Source organism: Amyelois transitella, chromosome 7 (assembly GCF_032362555.1).
Source record: "Amyelois transitella isolate CPQ chromosome 7, ilAmyTran1.1, whole genome shotgun sequence".
NCBI classification, from domain to species: Eukaryota; Metazoa; Arthropoda; class Insecta; order Lepidoptera; family Pyralidae; genus Amyelois; species Amyelois transitella.
Window position 1 is genome coordinate 8,370,708 of NC_083510.1, and position 24,109 is coordinate 8,394,816.

A 24,109-nucleotide genomic window follows, 5' to 3' on the forward strand; every position below is an offset into this window, starting at 1 on the left:
TCCCACAAGTTCATCTGTTTATTAAAAATACTAACTTCAGAAACACTAAAAAACTAAAAGTTATTGAAAATTTAATTAACAAACAATTTTATTTTATTTGATCCTTTTGAATGTGAATACATTTTCATGACACGTGCTTAACGTCTGCTCTGTTTCTCTCTATTAGTTCTTTAAAGTTAGCTTTATACGCTCCTAACTGTACTGGTGTTTACTAGCTGCTGGGACAGATGAATATAATTGTCATCCCTTGTGAAATCTGGTCGAATTGAGAACCTCCTCCTTTCTCGAAGTCGGGTAAAAAAGGGGTTCCATTACATGGCTTACGTCATACCACGGAAATATTTATTCTGTGATAATGAGGAAATTATTAAACCAAATGTTAATAAAAATTTTACGATTTAATGAGTGTAACATAATATGAATAACTTAAAAAAGTTCATTGTTTTTTTTTATAATTATATACATATAATCACATCATTATTCCTTAGATGGTAGGCAGAGCCAAGTCTGGCAAAGACTGAACCTACAGGTAATGATGGAATTAGAGTTCAAATAGAAAAAAAAATTGAAATATAAATAAATTTATGATTTGTTGAACAATAGATACATTTATGCAATATCATAGCCTTATATAAAAATCCAGTCAAATCTGTTCAGTAATTTTGAATATGCTTGAATCAAAGAATCGAGTCAGTTATCTTTTCTTTAAATGAACTCTCAAAATTGCTAGTTTTTGAGTCATCTTTGAAAAAGACATGAAGAGAACATCAATATAAATATACTCAGCGCTGAAGAGTTAAACACAAAGTAACAAGTATAAACTCAGAAAGCTGTACAATCTAGAACTTTTCACTTCACCAACTACTTTTTAACGATGAAATAATATTCAACGACCAGTTTGTGAATTTCTTTTTTATTTTTTTCATTATTAAGGACTAGTTTGTTTCGAAAGACTAGTAACGGTTTTTGAATTGTCGATAATTTTTCAACAAAATTACCAAGGTTTATAAATTTTATCTGTTGAATTAACTCTGATTATTTTATTTACAAACTGCTGAACTTTTCCACAACTTTAAAAGGGGTGTGAAAATCTAGAGATTTGACCATACTAACTATAAAACTAATTGATATTTATCTACGTCAATACCAAAGTATAAAGAAATCGATAAAATACTTGTTAGTCAACGCTTAGCCGATACTACTGGGCGTAGAAAGCTGAATTTTAGGATGTATATTCCTTGGTACAACGGAGAGCACTAAGAACTTTTAGATGTTCAAAAGTACGGGGAAATGATTAATATATACAAAGTTTATGTGATTATATCACTAGAGATTTCATATTGGCATGAAGGTTGCCAAAGGTAATTTAAGTGCATAATGGTGTACTAAGAAAGGATTTCCCGAAATAAGCAGTACACTAGTTTTTTTTATTATAAATTATAAAAAAAAGAATGTATTCGAAGATTTAATTCAGCTGGACTCCCCATGATTGACTTCCTCCTGCCTCGGGCTCAACTAACTCATAAATTTTTACCAGCCAGCAAAGCAAAGCTGCGGAGATTGAAAAGATTCACTTATTTCATGAGACATGCGTTTTTATATCATTGACCTCGTTTCTTTTCGCTATTTCAGCTCGATTTTCTCAGGGTTCCCTTTTGTATGTAGTAGAGAGAAATACGCTGTAACTAATAATTGTGATCGCGAAAATCACCTACATGTGCAACCTTTTTAACCCTACAGTTTCAGTACACTTTTTCTCATAAGATTTTTGTCCTCATCCTGAGAACATCGGTTAGTATTCAAATCAAAGCGAACATGTATAAAAATTAAGTATATCTTCCGAAATTCTCCCATACGGACGATTTCCAAGACATCAGATTAAAAATTGGTTTACATAAGTTGATTTCGGTTCAATATGGAGCAAAGCAAATCCAATATCTAGATCGCTCATATAAAACTACTTTTCAACGAAATTCTTGTTATTTTTAAACCACTCCTCGCTTTCGTCACGCCGTCGGAAACAATATTTCAACGAGAAACAATAATGTTGTTTGCTTGCCCGATACTGCTATGGAAAATTTGAATTCTGAGAAGATTTTTTAAATCTTCGCATATTGTTATGCAAATAGTCATACATTTAACCGGTGCTCTGAGAGCGAGGGAAAACGTAATGAGAAACTTACACATTCAGAATGTGCAGGTTAATCCAATAATTATGGTCTAGGTTGGAATCCTCTGCAAAGGTTGCGAAGGTCAGTCTGGTGTCACTTCGTTCAAAAACCTCAGGATCGTGGTCGTAGGGGATGCAACAAGGACTAACGCCAGGTGGAAGAAGTTATATTGCAAAACTTTTTACCAGAGCTATTTTCGAATCTTCACAAAATTTGGTTTTATAAAGGCATAATTATATTTATTTAAATCTATAACGTTTATTTAAAAATAGAAAGAGTTTACAAACAAAAATGTGACACATGAGAGGCAACGACATCTATAGAGTGATCGCTACATTGGTAAGACTTCGACACGAACCGCCGCGATGCTTCCTATTGCCGAAACCGATGAGGGCGCCACTGTGACGACAAGCGCGGGCCGTCATAGGAGAACCCGGGACCGCATGGTCACGGCTGAAATGCGCGCCGTGAGGCGGAGACGTGGGTGGACCGTGGTTGGCTCTGAAACTAGGTAAGGTTGCAATGTCAGATGTCTTAGTTTCGGGTATGTCGCATAGATGTCACTGCTCCTAATGCTAAGATTAGGGCTCATAATAGTATGCGGCTCGTTTGCGTTGTGCCCTCCAATGTCTGTAAAACTGTGAAAAGTATATTATGTACTTTTACTTACTTCTATGGTTTTAAGAGTAGTTTTTAACAAATATTTATGTATTATTTAACGCTTATTCAAACGAACACAAATTATAAAGTGTACAACTTTACCAAAGCCTTCAAGGTTACTGAAATAAATAAAGTGACTCTTATTTCGGGTTGATACTTATTTCTTTGTAAAAAGTCGAAAGCAAAAAATCTTTATCAATCATAATATTTTAGATAAAGTTAAATTTATAATAAGGTTTGGTTAATTTCAGTAAGGCTTTAATAATATGTTTTAGATTTAAAAACTTTAATTTCATTTAAAGGCAATATAACAATTTGACTGGAAAAGAAACTTACATTAAAATGTTAATAGAAGTCTAATATTTTGAATAAAGAATGTTGCCGTTGAATGACAGGTACTTTAATAAATTATTTATAAATATTCCTTTTTCAGTAGAGCTATTTCATTTAAGGATTTACATTTACAGACGTTTTTCATTTCAGCTTTCATCTTATTGGATGAAATAAAATTAATAGTCATGACAACCGTGCCAGTGTAAAATATGAGACTATTTTTAACTACGGAAGAAAAAATAGATAGAAATAGGTTCGAAGTAGATATATTAGAGAATAAGATAGAAGAAGTAAGAAAATAAGGAAAGAAAAATTGTATTTTAAACATACAGCTTTATAATTAATCAAATTATAGTGGGCGTGAACTTCGAAATTTGAAAAGGTCCGTGTCAGACAAGACTATCAATGAATGGAGAATTTGGCTACCTATCATTGAACTTAAGAACAAGGGTGTATGTTTAATTTTCGGGGAGTAAATAGGGTTATATTTAAGTGCTCAAGCCTCTAATTGGCCATTAGCTGCCGGCCAAAGGCCGTGTTATCACGAAGCAGTTCACGGCGCCAATTGAAAACGCCCGTAAAATACGAGATATTCTATGCCCTCGGCGTTTTTAGGGAAAATTAAAAACTTTGTTACTTGTGTAAATTTTAAATTAAACAGACCCCGGGGCAGTTCGTATGTTTATGTCATTTGTATGAATGATTATATATTTAACCCTCATTATGACATGAATAATGAAATGTTTATTCGTATATATGAATAAAAGCAATATTAAAACATACAGATATACAAAGATCACAGTTACAAATTTGGAAATAGTTTAATCTAGGTAAGTAACATTTACCAAAGTTTTCGCTAAACTCTTTGTTGCTGATATCAATATAAATTATTATATTTAATAGAAATTTCACAGTTGCAAATACGGTTTCGTAACTTCTCACCGCAGAAATAAAATTGCGAGGCGGCTGATTACGGCGTTCCTCTCCAAGAAAAGAAAAATAAAAGTATTTTACTTTCTAAAACATAATTCAATATGAAGCTGACCTCTTGAAAGCGTACTAAGCTGCGTCTCAAAGGAACAGCGGCTCTAAATTCTGCCATTTTAATTTAATCGTAAATGAATTTCTTAACAAGATATCCCGGTTAATATTTCATTCTATGAAAATCCTAACACTAAGTTTATCATTGTAGTTAATTGATCCCTCTGGGTTTTAGGAATTTTGTCGTTCCAAAAGCCACTAAGGGATAAAAATGCTTACATGCCAGCATTCTTGAAACGGCTCGTTTTGCTGTATGGCTTAATGAAAAAATAGTAACAGGTCGATAGCTCCAGCCCCATAGTTTTACAGTTACAATGCCGTAAAGTTAATTTAGAAATAAACACATATACATACATTTAATTAATTACTTATTACAAATATTCATTCTGTTAAGCAAAAGACATAAGTTGAGATTTTTCCATTTGGTAAGCAAACTAATGTATTCAAAATATTAGTAAGTATTATATCCACAAAAATAAATATTTATAAGTTACCTATCATTATTCTTCTGCTTCCCTCTAACGTTGAATAACATAAGCCTCTTTTCACCACAAAGCTTTTCACAACTTGATATACTTACTGAAAACGTTTATTTTAATCTGAAAGTCAACGAGCTGCATTGCGTTTTAATATTTTGATTCTCATGATTTCCTTTTTAAAAATATTTTATTTTTCTATTTATATTCATTTAGTCCGTTTGTCTGTCCATCTTTATTTTTGAAGCTTAAATAACTCTTATTAAGCTGAAATTTGACATTAATACTTTAGATACTCCAATAAAGTGACTAAATAAATTTCCGATTTTCTTTCCATATTAACGTGGAAAAGAGAAGTATATAGTTCCTTGAACAGTATTTTACTACCTTGTGAACGTTTATGCACGTTAAACATGGAAGTAAATGGCATGATACTTCACTAACAGTGCTCAAGCAATACACGTAAGAATATCACAATCAGGAACACAAACAGATGAGGCATAACACGTCTTTATCCCGTACGGTGTAGACAATACCAATAGTCACAAGACTCGGTCACGTTCAGCCCACTCAGACAATGATGATATTTCCACGAGGTAAATCGTGCTACAGAAACTTATCTGACGCGACTAAAGTATGCGTCAGAGTGAGTTTTCAGGTGACAGCTGATAACTGGGCTCGTTGGCACTCTGCCCTTACGGATATAGACCGAACACGTACCGCATGCCTACTTGGTGTCATAGACATACCGGCTGGACTGGTAAGATGTCGCTGTACTGCGTGACATTTAAATTAAATATAGGTAGAACTGACGCGGTTGACTCTGTCTCATTTTGTGTATTTAACCTGATTCCTATGCTTTCAGTTGTACTTTGAGTCCCGTAGTCAACTTCCCGACATTTGTTCTTTTCCGATATTTTTTTTTTAACTGCGGATTTAGTAAATTTGTATTCACAAATATACTCGTCATATTTTGACATTATTATTTCTTGTAAGTATTGTTTTGAAGCAAATGGATTCTGTCAATTTATTTTAAACTGTGGCTACTTGCCACAAAATGATTAATGTTCGTTGAAACTACGAATCGTGGTGTTGTAAACAGTTTTTTACTATTAATGTCAGGTGTTAATAATTTCCCATGTATTTATTAATAAATAATCAAACTTCATTCTTTTATAACAATGCGAGAATCCTGAATATATAATAAAATGTTTTGACACACAATTTATTCCAAAATATTAGGCAATTAGCGGATCCAATACGGGTTTTGTTTTGGAACCTGGAAAGGTTGCGGAGGTTTGATGGGAGTCGTTTCGACAAAACCTGACTCGCCCAATCTAGGATCCATGGTCAAAGGTATACCCCGGGACTAAAGCCAGGAGGAAAAGGAGAATTAGGTAATTATATCAATTTCATTACTTAATATAAAACTAATTGTGTTATTCTATCGTAGGGTTATTATTGCAAAGTCAAAGTTATTCTATTACCGAACCAAGTTTGCTTTTAGTTAGAGCAATATTGCAAGTTGGTAACACTTGGTGCGGAGGCCAACTCACACTTGGCCTGATTTTTATTCTTTATCTTTGAATGAGACGTATTTTATACTATAATGGCATACACGAACCTCAAATTTATATTAGATGTATAGCTAGCTTCATCGGTATGATATAATTATTCTACTAATACAAATTTATGCAAACAGTCTCACAATGTTATTTTTGTGACTGAATGCCAGCAATTATTCCACACAAAAAAATAAGATGTATGCGCTTAGACTTCAAATCCTTCTAGTTAGAAAACTAGTCTTGTTACTCGTACGTTTGTGGCGTGACGTGAAACGATAAACTATCCTTATGTTTTTTCCTTCATTTCAAAATAAAAAAGAAAAAATATCTGTTTGATAAAGTAATACCAACATAAGCGAGTACGCATAACTTTATGTTATGTAACATATTCTTTGCATACAGGTTTTCCCTTGCGGGGTAGACGAATGTTGAACGACAGGATATGTCTTATTTGTAAATTTATGTATTAGTTTACAATTACGAGTAAATCATCATTACATACATTCATATAATCACGTTTATATCCCTTGCGGGTAAGACAGAGCTAGCAGTCTTCATAAGACTGAATGGCTACGTTCAGCAGTTTGGCTTAATGATAGAATTGAGATTCAAATAGTGTCAAGTTGCCTGCCCATCGTCTAAAAGTAGAATTCCAAGTATACAATCCCTGAGTCGCCTTTTGCTACATACATGGTACTTATTACTACTAAAGGTATAATTAATATATTTGCTCCGATGTAACATACCAGTAAATCCTGTAATACAAACCACAAATCTCTAACACTACTCGCCCTGCCGGTTACATGTTCGTACATGTACCCTCTCATTTGCAGGGTAAACACATTTACTTCCTCGTCTCATCGTCTGTAGTCGATTATATATTAAAACAACTTTGGCTAAAAGTTCATAAAATAAACAATATTAGTACCTATGGGAGTGATAAATTTTGTTATTTAAAAATATTCACAGATGAAATCCACTGAGAAAATATAAATCTGCATAAAAAGCAAAAAACATTTTGGATACCTTAAAAAGGTGAAATGTGTGTGAAATGAAAGGTTTTAACAAAATATATAAAATAAACAAGTCGATACAAGGTTTTTAAAATTTAGTTACTTATTCGAAAGGAAGCATAAAGATACAAAAATATTCATCAAAAATCTCTAGTAAATTTCTATAGATCATTCCTTGGAGGCTAAACGGAAATTGAACACATAGCTTTTGCAGTCCTGAGAGGATCGAATCGTTTGAGTAAATTATAACTTCAGACTGATTATGGTTTGTTCTTTTTGGGCTGTACTGTAACTTACAGTTAATTTAGAATAGAATCACTTTATCCTCTTCCCGTGGGTGTTATAAAAGACGAATATGAGAGCATTTAGTGTAAGTTGTTCCATGACCTGATATGGGTTTGATTCCCCTGCAAAGGTTGCGGAGAAGCGATGAAAATGAAATGTACAAATTGTTTATAAAATATATTCTTGGTAATCGTATGTTTTTATATATATACTAGAAGATGAATAAAACCGATGATTTTACCCAAAATATGTTACGCTATGATGATTCTGCATATACTTATTATGAAAGAAAGCAATAATAAAGAGTGAAATATTATCTTCCACAAGATAAAGACCTTCAGTTTCCGTTTTTCCTATAATGTATTATTTTGTCTGTATATTTTGTTTCTTTATTAATAAAGTTATTCAGATTACCTACTCTACTCGAAACATTTGGGAAGATTGAGTAAACAAACATTTTTATTTTCATTCTTAAGTTTAATTAATTTTAGTAACAGTTAAATAATAAAATTCTTTAACTCTTATCTTTTTTTTATGAATTATATTTTTTTATTGACAAAATAAACCATGTTTTAAAACCCTCGGCAATAAGCATGAATGATTATAAAGCGTTTATTAGTTAATTGTTTTATTTTAACTATTTGTTCTATTTAATCGAAATAGGTACGTTTATCTAAATAAAACTAATTTTCTTTTAAAATACAAGGTATATTTCTATACATAAAACATTATATTTAGTTTACCTTAGACTAAACCATACTCACATTTGATACAACCAAGTTTTAGCATTAATCATAGTCCTAATTAGCTCGTCGTTGGTTCATGCTCAAAGTTTGTTCGCTCTCCGGAAATTTGTTACAAACCTAGTACACTAAAACATTATTTAACAACAACAAAGCGGTTCGGAAATGAGACAAACTACAATATGTTTAAGTAACTTACATAAATATGAATGAACTGGCGATTTGAAAAGCTGATTTAAAAAAATATCATTGAAGCTACTCCCAAATTCTAAAAAGGCGAGATTAATAAGCAAAGACATAAATATATTTGATTTTTTAACTTATCTGGCAGATACCCAGATTTGAGCACCTCTTCACCCACATAGGTCTCTTTTTCGTGTTACGGTAGTTATTTTGGAAATAGTAATCTATGGTCTCACAGTCTCTTGATAGTTAATATTATACAGAACCAAGATGGCGGAAACCATAATGAGGAAATCTGCTCTTTTCATGCAATTGAATGTGTTAACAGTGGCGTCCTTGCTTACAGGGTTATTGAGGTCAGCCTTTGGTAGATTTGTGTAGTATTCAAAGATGGTGATCATAAATAATTCCATCTCAAATGATAATGAGAATATCCTCAAAAGTACTTTTGAGGATTTCTAACTATTAAATATTTTTAATAACTGGATTTCCGAAGCACGTTTCGTAATTTTATTTATAAGGTTTATGTAATTTGCGTATACTATTAACCACAGCCGAAAAGGTTTCTTTTGTACTCCGTACAGTCAACATGAAAATTATATGAATTTCCGCGTTCAAACGTATGTATATTATATAGTATGTAAACATATGTATATTAGTATAGTATGTAATTTTACTAAGCCATATTAACAATACTTAAATAAGTTGTTGTAATTAAAGGTTTTTTTTAATGAACTGAGTATATTTAGTAACATAGACTGCGGCGTACACTTTTTTTACTTAATTAAAATTAATAAAATGTATGTACAATTTTGAAATGACTAAAATAACTAATAATAGCAGAGAAAATTATTCCGCTACCACAGCGTTATAGTATTTTTTTATTGTTGTATCTAAAAAGACGACCGCTGACTTGATTTTATTATCATAATCTTTCTTATCTAACAGTCTTATTGGGTCTACCCTAGCGAGAAGCAGGGACTCAGCTTTAACTGGAATACACCAAACAGAAAACGAAAAGGAGCGAGTCAAAACTTACCTACGTGACCAGAACTGGGATTGGACAACCTTGGATTATTCAAAATGTTTATTATTCTATAGAAATCTATAGAATAAAGCTCATAATAGTCCTATCGAAAAACTTTAAATAACAAAAACCAAGTATGCTGGTTCAGAATTTGATTTCTCCATCTCATAGCTATAAAACCCTTAAATACCCTATAAAATGTCTTATCAACTGTCAGGGCGACCAATTTATTTTGTGAAAATAAAAAGTAATCTTTACCAAGACGAGCGCCTTTGGGATGCAAATGCAATTGATTCACTGATGTTGTTTGTCCTTGCTTCTTTCAATGCTGAGCTACTCGTACCTACTTAAATTAATAAGCGTATCTAATAGAGATGCTAATGAATCCAATCCAAGTAGCGTTCGCGACTGATAGTTTTTCTTTTTTTTACAACCGGGTATTCCAGTTATTGCTTCCATGCTGGTCAAGTAGAAAAAAAAACAAAGTATGTGCGAGCTGCTTCTCTTCCCATGCAGATTATTAAAGCTTATCAAGGGAAAGGCTGATAAACTTAGCATTCTTCTTTTAGGCGATGGACTAGCAACCTGTCACTATTTTCATCTCAATTCCATCATCAACGCATGCAGGAGAACGTGGCTTTCCAGTCTTTCAAAATTGTTGGTTTTGTTTACCCCGTAAGGGATAAAGACGTAATTTGTATGTTGATAATTCATGTACCTGAAAAAAAGTGTGTGAAAGAATACCATCGGCGATAGTTGAAGAAATTATTTCATATCGATATACCATTATACATATCGATATATCATTCACAATCGCCAAATGTATATTTGACCTCCTCTTTATCCAGTCATAATCTTATTCCCGGCGTATCCTAATGTATCTTGCTGAGTTATTTGTTGTTTCTGATTCATATTCATTGCTATTGCGTACCTTTGGATTTACATTGATATTTCTCTGAAAATATCAGTTTCTTATATTATACTAGCAACTTATGTATATTTCAGAATTTCGTTACAAATGATAGTCTATATCTTTGGTCAACTGTTTTTATATAACTTTCTATATGCAATTAAAGTCTATTAAGCTAATTTCTCAAACACTTGAAAAGAACGTACACTTTTACGTCAAAACGCTTGAGCGCTTACAATGTTGTATAACACTGTAGTTGACATATTCTAGCAGGCTAACAATTATTTGCAGTATTACAAGTGATCGTCAAAAATACTAACTATATACCCTTCTTGTTCATAAATATGTATAGTATTACATAGACTACCAACAGAAACAGATATTATCAAACTTTTTTAGTTAATATCTTTTTCCCGGCACTTCTTTCTATCTTTTTCTTCTTTCTATATGCGTAGATGTGGACTTCCAACATCAATTAACGCACTTTTTTATTTTTTCCATAAATTGAAATTTTGTTGTAGTATTAACACACAAATATACTTTGTTTTTCGTAGCTTTCTTGAACTTGCAAAATTACTTACTTAAACCACAAATTTTAATACGCTAGAAACTTCGCTCTTTTGTTAAGCGTAGGAATTTTGATATCTTAGGATACTTACCACTCGCAGTCCCTATACTGTTACCAGTTTTGCTTTTTGATCATATTACACGATCTTTCAAAAAAATACAGACTCTCTAATAAAATTTTATCGGTGTCTAACGATAAAATAAACAATTTCAGCTTTAGTTTGAATTTAACAAATTTAAAAATAGCACCCTGAAAATATAAATCCGCCGAAGTAACCCTCTTATCAACTATCTCAATCACTGTTTGACCTTTACATTTTATTTGACCTTTAGAACTAGGGTTTGCCCCTAGTTTTGTTCGTTAGAACTTTAATTTCAATACTTATTTTGCGACTTATTTTCCTTTCATAATAACTTTATGATTTTCTTACCTTAAGAAAAACGGGCATAATCAGTATAGCCTTGTAGTCATTCATTTACTGTGATTAATTATTTCTAAGTTTATATTGATATAATATATGGTAAGAAGTATTATTTCGTGATATGGATGCATAAATTAGTAACATCATTAACAAAACATAAAAATTGTTTGCATTAAGACTTTGTTTGTTGCACCCTCAATACAGTTTTTTTTATATGTAAAGTATGGATAAACAGATTCCGAAAATACTTTTTTTTTGTAATAAATCGTAATTTTTGTTTCAGGTAAGTGGGGACATTAATCTCCGACGTTGGCATTAATTACTTCAACGTGACGGGGTAATGGGCGCCACTTCTGGTTAAGGTTAGTCCATTTTTGTACCGTTTCGACCATAATTGGAGGTCAAAAATGTATTTTTGTTATAATTAAATATGCTATGCGTAAAGTGAAAGTATAAATTTACGAAGGTACGTTACATTTTCCTCTTCAACAAGATAAATGCGAATTATATTTTAAAAGTTTTTTATTTATGAATTCCTTGGCCTTAAATGAAAATTTTTGTTCAATCAAGTTACTTGATTACCTCTTGCTTCTCATATAAATGACAGGAAAAGACACACTTGCGAATACTTATTAAGGTATAATTCTATAAGATTTCCTTATTCCTTTATAACTGATTAGAAAGACAAATCATCGGATTATTGGTGCTTCTTTCGTCATTTAAACAAAATGCAATAATTTTAGTGTAAAAGTATGGATGTGCAATGGATGGATTGGGATTCTTCTTTTAGGCGATGGGCTAGCAACCTGTCACTATTTCATCTTATCATCAAGCCAAAAAGCTGAACGTGGCCTATCAGTTGCTTCAAGTCTGTTGGCTCTGTCTACCCCATAAGTGATATATGTAGATGTGACTATATGTATGTCTCTGTCTACCCCGTAAGGGATATAGACGTGACTATATGTATGTATGTAAGTAAATGGTATCTGAACTACATTTTCATCCCTAAATCCTAATGGGGACGACATTAGTGGAAAAACTGATAGTCACGGAAAAGCTTAGTTGAATGGGACTCCTCGGATTTTCCCCGGATACTCTTTATTGCCTTATATAAATAAAGCACTTGGGAAAACATTTCAAATCATTTCACAGTATGAAAAGTGCGACTAAAATACAGGGAGTATTTTATTATTATACGCAACTCATACTTGAAGCCAAATAGCTAAGAATGAATCCGAGAACACTCTATTATGAAATAGAAAATTAATTAAAGAATAAAGTAGTCGACTATTTATTTAGTTCAATGTTAATATTGCTTGAGTCCTCAAGTACAAATGGGGATTTATTTCATAAATTCACTGCCCATGATGTAACAATAAAATGGGATGAACATTTTCAGCAGCTGTGTTAACATTGTCCAACTTGACTCTGTGCATTGCAAACTCGAACGAGTTTAAAAGAATTAATGAGTATCTCGATGCTTACCAAGATGTAAAGATGTTTATTATCGCCATCTTCTCAAGACTGACCTAATTTTTTATACTTCCTGGTATATAAAATGACCTTTAACATTTTCGAGGGACATATTCTTTTTACTTCAATATATGGCAAAATTCTTAAATAAAACGATCCTGCAGTTTTATTAAGTTACGAGTACATTTTAAAAAGGGATTATATTTTTAGCAGTTGAAATAATAAGTTTGCAATATTTATTTAACTGATTTAGAATTAACGGCTATTATTACTAGTTTGAACGAGAATAATATAAGGAAATTTATCAATACATACCCGTTTTCCATAAGAATATCAGTAACCAGCGATATTTCAATACAATATCAATGTAGATTTGTTTTCTATCCATATAAGTACATATATATATAATCACGTCTATAAACAGCTGAACGTGGCATATCGGTCTTTAAAGACTGTTGGCTCTGCCTACCCCGCAAGGGATATAGACGTGATTATATGTATGTATGAATGTCTATATCCCCTTCGATTATAATTATCCATATTATTGTAAATTTGTGGATTAAAAAAAAATCTATTACGTTTAAATTATTCACAGACGTAATAAACGTAAACATTTTGTAATTGAAATTTCAACAAAAGGTTTGTAAAAGGGTTCGCTATATCTGTACCAACAAACCGCGCAATATCACTTAGAAAAACACGAAGATACGAATTTCTTCAAAAATCCTGACCCATATAATTGTAATCTTTACAAACTGTGACGTCACTCCTCGAAGGCTGTCCCTGGGTAAATAATTTTAACCCCTGGATTTGTTGATTTAATTGGTTTCGAGCTCAAACCTAAACAAACGGCGACTCGAACAAGAGGATCGTAATTGCATAACCATTTATTTTGTTAATTCTTTTATTTCTACTTTTAACAGTTTTCGTAACATTTAAATTTATATATATTTCTCTACATAGGTAGTAATACAATATTAACTATATAAACATGGAACGTTATTAATAATTCTGCGGTTTAACTGTATGCTTTTGATCGCGTGGGCTAGTAAATGAAAGCCTAAATCGGGAGACCTCTTTGACGACGTTTGGCGTCATGTCGTGATCCCGTTCACCGCAAAGCGATACTGAAAGGCCGACGTCAGAAGGATATGAGCACGCTGAAACCTTTGTAAATTTCATTATGTAATTGACGCGTGACCTGACCTTGAACAATCCTGGATGTCCCGGCAAAAGTTCAGGTCAAATTCAAGTTTACCCTGAACCAACATAAATGAAAAGATGATATTAAACTTTCATTGATTGCATAATTATACAACCTCAGAGTTATCGCCATTTTAACCTTATTCTCCCGGGCATTTTAGCCAATTTTGCGGAAGATTTCCTTTTTTAGTGGTGGTCGAGATAATAAAAATATAACTACCCGTTTGCATGTCATTAATAACTATTAGTTTCGAAATGGATTTTTCCGGAGCTTCATATGAGGATTGTTTAACTTTAGATATATAATCTTCTTTTACTTAAGATCTTTTTAGTCTTCAAGAGCTTTTTCTTGCATGTTTTAGTTTTCAATATATTTCGCCCGGCACTTGCAAAGTCGTGAAAAAAGTACAAAGAAAGTCGCCGTTTTTATGTATTTGGATGCGCCCTCAGTTCTAATTTTCAAGATGAGTTTTCGTGTGGTTGCATTATCATTTAGATAACATCTTCAGAGAGGTTTACAGAAACCTTCTGGGTCCAGAGACGCTAATGTTATTAAACATTTGGAAAGGTATAAAAATTATTATGCTCGTGTTTCGTCCTCAAGATTAGCAAGATTATGGTTTGTTTACACATGTAGTTACACATGACATGTGCCGCCACAGCAGTGAATATTTGAGGTAGTAAAAAAAAAATATATATTGCACAAAATGTGGGTAGGACGCGGTATTCGCTTGGCTGCCAACTTCTTATTTCATACTCATTTCACATTCAGTGCTTCGCCACAGCACGTCGCGTTTTTTCTAAATTTAAAATAAGATAAATTTTTCCTTAATTATGTCTTCTCGTAAAAAGTCAATGATCGTAAACGTCGTCGGATAATTGTAGAAAGTTCTCCATCATGTTCATCGTCATCAGAATTGGCGGTTTCTTCACCAGCTCGGAGCGTTGCGCAGTCACCGGAAAACCTAGAAGGTACCTAGGCTTCAACTTTATTGTGCTTAAAATAGCTTCCCCTGTGTTTGCGGTATAACAAATAAATCTGAGTTATACCTACACACCAACAGTAATTACTTGACCTGCTGTTAGAAGATATGCATTACTGGGTTTGCGATATAACAACTTATCTGAGTTATATCTACCCACAAGACAGTAATGTTTCTTAATTCCACGCTGCTATTCAAGGACCTGCGTCGGGAATCCTTCATCTGTAGGATATCGCATTACTGGGTTTGCGATATAACAACTTATCTGAGTTATATCTACCCACAAGACAGTAATGTTTCTTAATTCCACGCTGCTATTCAAGGACCTGCGTCGAGAATCCTTCATCTGAAGGATATCGTATTACTGGGTTTTTCGGTATAACAAATCACAGAGTTATATCTACCCACTATATAGTAATGCCTTCTATTGCACGTGCGGTTTTTTACCGTTCATTTCGGGTTAACAACATTGTTGTTACCCAAGTACCCACTTGCAATAATGCAACGTGTAATTAACGGCAGTAGCATTTAACGGCATAAAATATTTTTTTCAGGCGGTCAAACTCACGGAATCCTGCAAGTACCCGTTGATGTCCTTGACATCCCACGGCTTCACAGCCGTTCAAACTAGCCCATGTAGGGGTAATCTCGTCGCCGAAAAAGAGATGTTGCCGTTGACCTGTCCTCCTACTGCTAATACGGAGATTATCGATGAGAATCTTAGATAGCTCTATTTTGGAGAAGATCCCACGGCAGCTACCACATATGGTAAAGATATTCAAAAAGACCTGGCCATTCGACTTGAGCATATCGCAACACAAGGGTTATGGGAAACCCGTAAGGAGTTGCTCAAAAAATTCCTCATACCGAGTAATTGTACTCTTATTGATGCACCAGCTATTAATCCTGAAATAAAGAGCGCTATGCTTATAGTAGTTGCAAAAAGAACTAAAGCTATGGAATACAAACAAAAACAATTAGCTGGTGCTATTGCGGGTCGCAGTATAATTATAACTCAATTAACAAGAAAGATTCTAACTCGAAAATACTAAAAAATTTAATGGATGTTTGTCGGTTACTGTGTGACTGTCAACGCAATGTTATTAATTCTGTTACAAGGAAGGGATTAATTCTGAGCACTCTTAAGAAAGACATGAAAGAAAAAATAGAATCTACTAAAATTGATAAGTTTTTATTCGGTAACCACTTGGCGGAAACTTTAAAAGCCGCTAAGGCTAAATCTTGTGCCGAACTTAAGCCAGCTCCGGTCAAGCAACCTACAAGAAAAGCAGCTAATTTCTCTTCAAAAAACGTGAAAGCATCCCCGAATCGTCGGGGACTATATCAATTACATCACAAAGACCTCAGGAGACTGCGTCGGAGCGGCGGACGAAGCTTCAGCGCGCCAGCTTGTCGAGGACATCGCAGCGAGCGTCGAGACACAACCACCGCTAAATTCGGTAAAATATGCCGGTAGACTTTCTCATTTCTATTATCAATGGACATGTTTGACCAACGATTCTACTGTCTTATCATGGATAAAAGGTTACGAAATACCTTTTATTGAACCACCAGTTCAGACAGTGTTGTATCAACGAACGACATTGCCTTCTAGTACAGAGAAAAAATATTTCGCAAAAGCCGTTCATAACATTTTATCTATTGGCGCAATATCTATATGTGAACCCTGCGAAGGTCAATTTATTTCAAAGGTATTTTTAATACCGAAACCAAATGGAAAAATGAGATTTATATTAAATCATAAAAAACTTAATAAATATATTAATACTTGTCACTTCAAATTAGAAGATTTAAGGACAGCTCTAAAACTTATCACTAAAGATTGTTTTATGAGTACAGTTGACATCAAAGTACCTTCGACTTTCCTTAAACAATCAACTGTATAGTACGAGTTCAACGTTTTTGCTATATGGCCTTAACACTGTTCCATTTGTTTTAACAAAAATTATGAAACCCATTGTTAAACTCCTTAGACGATGTATATTTCAATTATTTATTTATATGATATTTTTTTATTGGAGTTACCTATGAATCTTGTTTAGAAAATGTGTCCAAATCTATAAAACTTTTAATTTCACTAGGTTGGGTAAAAACCGAAGAAAAGTGTTCTTAAACCAAGCACATCAAATAGATTTTTAGGGTTCATATTAGACTCTAAGCAATTGGAAATTAGTATACCTTCAGAAAAAAATAACAAAATCAAAAAAGAACTAGAAAAATTGATTAAATAAAATCGTTGTAAGATAAGAGACTTTGCTAGCTTACTAGGTTTGCTAGGTTGCCTGCTTAAAAATACAAATTCTTAAATTTACAACCTGATACAGATTACGATAAATATATATGACCTTACGTAAAATCTTATGTAAAATCAAAGATGAGGTCTTCGAGTTCGAGATTTTTCACGAATGCCTCAACTGCAGGGATGGGTGGCGCATGTGGTAAAAATACTGCCAGCGGCCCTTGGAGCGCAGATGAACAAAATAGACACATTAACTATTTAGAGATTTTAGCCGCATTCCTTGGCCTTAAGACCTTTGCAAAATATTGTTATAATGTTCATGATTTATAATACAACCGCTCTTTCGTATATAAATCGATTGGGTGGAATTCAATTCCCTTATCTTACGCAAATCACAAAGGAATTATGGCAATAGTGTGAAATGCGACAAATCCATGTTTATACATCATACATTAATTCCTCGGTTAATGACATTGCTGATGCGGAATCTAGAAAACCGCATCCTAATATAGAATGGAAACTCGCAGATTGGGATTTTCTTCAAATTGTAGACTCCCAAAAGTTGATATTTTTGCAAGCAGAATTAATGCTAAATGCAACAAATATATTTCTTAGTATAGAGACTCAGACGCAGAATTTGTCAACGCTTTTACAATATCTTGGTCAAATATATATTTCTTATGGATTTCCTCCATTTGCCATAATTCTTAAAACTCTTCGTAAAATTATATGTGATAAGGCCAAAGGAATCTTAATTGTTCCTCATTGCCCACACAACCGTGGTTTCCATTATTTAGGAGCCTTCTTCAAACTGAACCAGTAATATTCAAATGTAGTGATAATTTAATTTTATCTCATTCCAGCCCTCGCAACATGCATCACCAGATTACCCTGGTTGAAGGGCTATTATCCGGTCAGCGCTTCTAGGAAGAAATATTTCTGCTCCTACCATCAAAATAATGATAGCTTAATCTTATATCTGCAATCTCTTCTTCAAATTCAATTAAACAATATAATACCTACATTTAAAATTGGTATTTATATTGCATGAAAAATAATTTTGTTATTTACAGTGCTGATATCTCGAATATCATAGTGCACAATATAGCACGCTTAATAGTTGCAGATCAGCGCTTAAATTAATTTTTGGAGAAAATATCTGCGGCGATGATAGCATCCGTCGTTTCTTTAGAGGAATATTTAAATTGCGTCCTCCTCAATCCAAGTACAATCTTACTTGGGATACTTTACAAGTTTTAGACAATTTATTCACTCGGTACCCGAATGAGTCTTTGTCATTAGAGAAAATTTCTAAAAAAATTATATCTATACTTGCCCTAATCACGGCTCATAGGGCACAAACTTTGTCGAAAATTTGTATTCATAATATCGACATGCGTGATAGTGAAATTTTGGTAAAAATACCCAGTTTTATTAAAACTTCTCGCCCTGGCGTACTACAACCAGTATTAGTCATACCATATTTTTTAGATAGACTAGAAATTTGCCCAGCTAAAACACTTTGTTTTCATGGCAATAACAAAGGACTTATGTCGGAATAGTCAAAATTTATTTATAAGTCTGAAAAGACCAAACAAACCTGTTACGTCGCAAACGTTAAGCAGATAGGTAAAAGACGCACTTAAAAGTAGTGGCATTGACGTGTCTTTGTTCACAGCACACAGCACTAGACACGCTGCTACTTCTAAGGCTATGAAACTCGGTATAAATTTAGATTTACCTAATAAGAAAGTCCGCAGGTTGGAGTAGAACCTCACATACGTTTATAAAATTTTATAATCGTTCTATCAGAGATAATATGAGTAATGATCAATTGCTAAGAGCATTGTAAGAAATTCTTTAAATAATAGTTAAATTTATGAAACAGTACTCACATTGATTGTTGTACTTACATTAAATGTTACTCTTACATTAATTGTTACACTTACTGTTTTCTCTAAAAATAATAAGTAATGCCTTCATTTTGCAGTTCAGTTTATTTTATAAACATTCATTACATGTACCATAGATATATCTATGTGAAATGTGGATGTTCACGCTTCTTCTCTCAACATCTACATGTGTAAACAAACCATAATCTTGCTAATCTTGAGGACGAAACACGAGCATAATTAATGATTAAACGAACTTACCTAGTGAAGTTCTATCATAATTATGCGAAGTGTTTCGTCCGAAGAGATTAGCAACCCACCCAACCCATATCCCCAAAGAAACGTGAAACATCCATGCTCCATACCTGAACTAAATGAGTATGAAATAAGAAGTTGGCAGCCAAGCGAATACCGCGTCCTACCCACATTTTGTGCAATATATATTTTTTTTTTACTACCTCAAATATTCACTGCTGTGGCGGCACATGTCATGTGTAACTACATGTGTAAACAAACCATAATCTTGCTAATCTCTTCGGACGAAACACTTCGCATAATTATGATAGAACTTCACTAGGTAAGTTCGTTTAATCATTAATTATTTTTTAAGTAAAAAAGCTTCTGAAGCGTGAAACGACTAAATCAGTTCCACAAACTCAAACAGCTAATCAAACTTTTCTAAAAATTCATTCCTTTTCTTTTTCAAATACAATGAAAATGGAAACTTTCAAGACGCTGAAGAATCTGACTTCTGAACTTCTTAATCGTATGTTCTGATATCCATAGCTATGTGCAGGTTACTTTTAAAGTTTAAGATCTAAAAAGATCTCTGTATATAAAGGCAAAAGTGACTGATAGATTATCATGCATCCATTTTCTGATTCCGATAGATAATAAATTTTACACACTGTTAAATGTTATGATTTTTCTAAGTTTACTTATATAAGTTTCAGAAAGAGGCATAGCAATAATTAATTAGTACTCTTTGTCCATCTTAAGGATTTTTAAAGATAGAGTGAAAAACATTTATTTTACAATCTGGTAAATTATGGCAAAATAAATCCGTGGTGCATAAAGCCCTATAGTTTAAACCACGTTACCATAGTTTCAGACTACACAATGGAGTAGAAGGTATTGCACCTGTGGTTAAGTTCCTATGAAAACACATGCTTTCTATCTTTGTACGGCTTACCTGGAACCCGGACGTGTGAAAGGGGATTATGGAGATTGCAGGAGGCCTGTTGCTTATGACTGAGCGCACATCGCACTGTTCACTGAGTCTTGTTATTTTCCTTTATTCAATTTATCCCAGCGTAACATTAAACAACTCGCCGTTAAAGAAAGAAGCTGTTTTATGGCGAGGTAAAGCAAAGTTTGGAATCACTATTGATCATTGGATAGGCATTTAACGTCAAAATTTTGTATGATGAATTTACTGGCGAAAATTACGTCATACGATTTTGAAAATTATTGTGGTAAATATGTAGTATGGATTTGATAAGAAATAATTACTATATGACTGATTGGTACATGAAAAAGTTTGTTTCCGTTGAAGTTTCTGGAAATTTTCTTTGAATCCTTCACTACCCGATGAATATACAACAAAATTTCTGCTATCTATACTCTGTTAACTCTCAGGTACAAGTTCTTAGTTCAACAAGGGAAATAAAATATATAGATTAATGTTCTCTTTATACATCTTTGCGTGTTTCCTTCAGAGCCCGGGGTCCGCCTTGATTAATCTATATATAACACCAAAAATAATTAAGATAAATTTACGTAAGAGAAGTTAAGCGCGCGTTAACCCTGAAAAAAATCTAATCGCACCAACCTTGAAGAACCCTTATTTTTATGGGGTTCTTGATTAATAGGGAGGATGCGCTGTTCGTGTAACGGGTTGTTTCTGTATTTATGTTCTAGTCTTTTGGGCACCTGTGAACCAATCTGATAATCCTTTTATGGATGAAAGAAAAGGATAGTTTGTTCTTTTATTTAATAGACTTGGAATAGAGAAAGTTTCTTAATGTGACTATTGCCGAAAACTTAGAAAAATATACAATAATATTAATCAAAATCTTCCGGACTCCTAAATAGGCATTCTGTTATATAGACCTCTTGATAGACGTTAAGCTACATGGGATTAGCACTAGTCTTGCTCATTAGACGTTCGACTTTGTTTTCGTTTTGCTACTTATACTTTGAACGGGAGGAAGATTTTTTAATCAGTTTTTAGTAATTAAAAAAATATATAATATTAACAGAATAATATTAAGACAAAGTTGATTACGGTGTGTAATTCATCATGAAAGCACTGATTGCTAACTCACCGCCTAAACGAAGTATGTAAATTTTATTAACTTCTCCTAACCTGCGTGGAAGCTTAGGATGCATCGTTTCACGTAGGTAATATGTTGAGATAAAACAAATTATATTTTATCTAAAAAGCAGGATAGTTAATATGGTTTTCTTGAAATAAGATAGTTAGCTTTCAGGACGGCAAACAGCTTTAGGGCATTCGTTATCAACACAAGGGTTTGTTTGGGCGTTCTTACATAGACATGTTTATTTATACTGTTTCATTATGTACTAATCAAATAAAGATCGTTTTCCTAGTATCTTGCTCCGTAATAAATATATTTTATTTATATTATTATAGGTAAAATATGACACTAAATTGATGAAAAAGCACTCTTATGTATGTAATAGATAAAAATGTGACATCAGAAATTTTCTTTTATTATTTCCAAAATTAATAGTTACAGATAAATGTACAATTAAGAGTTTCCTAAACCGACGGGCTCGCAAAAAAAGAGTTGTGAATGTTAAGAGGAAAAAAGTATGCAGGGATCATGGCAAGTGGAAAAATTTCCTCTACCTACGCCTTAAGGATAAAAGCGTAATTTCGTATAACATTGCATTACGTACATATGTTCCAAACAATGGTCACGCATTACACGTCTTCATATAACAACACAATCATCGCATTGTTATCAAACAACTGATAGCCCATGTACGTATTAAATTAGCAGTAACGTTGCAACGGATGCTTCGTCATTTAATTAGGAGGGCTTCCCTCGTGTCAGTCTGGTTCAAAATCGTTATCTACCGGCATAGTGCATAGTGGTAAAGGTGATAAGCGCAGTCCGGGCAAAGCGGCTGCGGCGGCGGCGGCGGCGGCACGGCAGTAGCATTCGGTTTGCAAACGCGGTAACACGCGCTGTTCGCGGCCCGAGCCGCCCGCGACCGCTTCCGCGCCCGCTTACCGCGACCCTACCCCAGGTAAATAGTGCACTCTATGTAGACTCCTACCTCACCCCGCTAAACGCAACCAACTCGAACAACCGCCAGAAACAGCTAAAACTGAAAAGTTTGGATCGCTCATTTGGAATAAGAACAAAAATTTCAAGTGTTTGTTTAATGATATTATTTTTGTAGTGGCGACAGATGTTTCTGTAACAGTTTATGACACAGTTGTTATTCAGACATCTTTTTTACAGGTTTTCACCGATGTGATGCAATTAAATTAACAAATTATTGACAATTTCCACAATTCGATTGTTTTTAAATCGTAAAGATTATGAACGCACTGGTGTACTCGAAATAAATTGTCCCGAATCCATAAAGTGAATTGGCTTTTACAGCGAAATTAATTGCCGTTCAAACTGTTCAACCATTCAATATGGAGTCGCTGCCCGGGAAAATGGCAATATTTCACACAACTGAATGCGAACCAATAAGTCAAGGCGTATAGTGTTTTACAAACATAATCATAAAACAACTATAAATAAATGAAGATTATATGAACGTAATAGATAGCTTATCATCCGAGCCTTGAGATGAGCCCAACTTCTCCGGCCTTATCAGAATTAACGACAATATCACGTGTTAATAAAAATGTTATTGAGCGTAACACAGTATAATCTGTATGCGATAAATTGCTGCACTGAATATAATATAAAGTTCTATCCGGAAAAAGCAAATGCAAAGTTCTTGTATGCTTAAGATCTACATGAAATACATCTAAGAGTACAAATTCAAACCCAAAACACTGTCAAAGGTCAAGTGCGAGCTGAGACTTGGGCCTTAAAGTGACGACAAACTAACGCAATGTCTACTCGTATGTCATACATTATTGAGACGATGCGGCTTGGATGGGTTTAATTTACTATTACTGGGATGCATTACTATGATGCACAACATAAATAGTAAGTGCAACATCATAAACAAAAAGAAACTGATAAACTAGATCACACTCCAAAGAATGCGTACCGGAAACTCGTTTTATCACATCACACAATATTTTTGATAAAAATTGGCAACTTGTAACATGAATGATCCATAAAATCTACGACAGTATCAAAGGTCGTTTATTTTCTTGTAACGCGTAGACGATAAAATTGTTAGGTATAATTAACATACGAGCAAGAAACGAGTACTTAAAAGACGTGTATGTTCGCAACAGACTTTATTCAAGTAATAAAAAAAGGAGGGAAGTACAATTTTGACATTTCGTTTTGTTACACTGACATTGCGTTTTGATACACACATTCTATCACCCCCACTTATCAAAACAAACCAAAATTACTTACATTACAAGGATATTATTCCAAGCAAGTTCATAAACTTATAATGTTTCAATTGACAAAGACCTTTAGTTAGTAAGTCAGCAGGCATTTCCTCAGTAGGAATATACTTAATTCTAACAAACTTATTCTTTACCATATCCCTTATATAATGAAAGCGAACATCTATGTGCTTTGATCTATTGTGGCTCTGGTTACTAACTGCTAACTTCAAAGCACTCTGATTATCACAGTACAAATCAATTACATAAAATGTGCTGGTAATCTCATGTAGTAAATTCCTTAAATATATAGCTTCCCTTGAAGCTTCGGATAAAGC

At 33.4% G+C, this 24,109-nt stretch overlaps 1 protein-coding gene across 5 annotated transcripts in view; it reads left to right on the forward strand.

Annotated features, from left to right (window-relative positions):
• The window catches only part of LOC106137774 (cAMP-specific 3',5'-cyclic phosphodiesterase), a 389,030-nt gene that overhangs the window by 192,895 nt on the left and 172,026 nt on the right, over positions 1 to 24,109 (forward strand). For 2 of the 5 annotated variants that reach the window (XM_060945159.1, XM_060945160.1), the window contains exon 1: positions 22,356 to 22,486. The exons of the other annotated variants lie outside the window; for them this stretch is intronic. The gene's annotated coding sequence lies outside the window, so the exon portion shown is untranslated. Of the gene's footprint in view, positions 1 to 22,355; positions 22,487 to 24,109 lie in introns of those variants that run through there. 5 annotated transcript variants of the gene reach the window in all.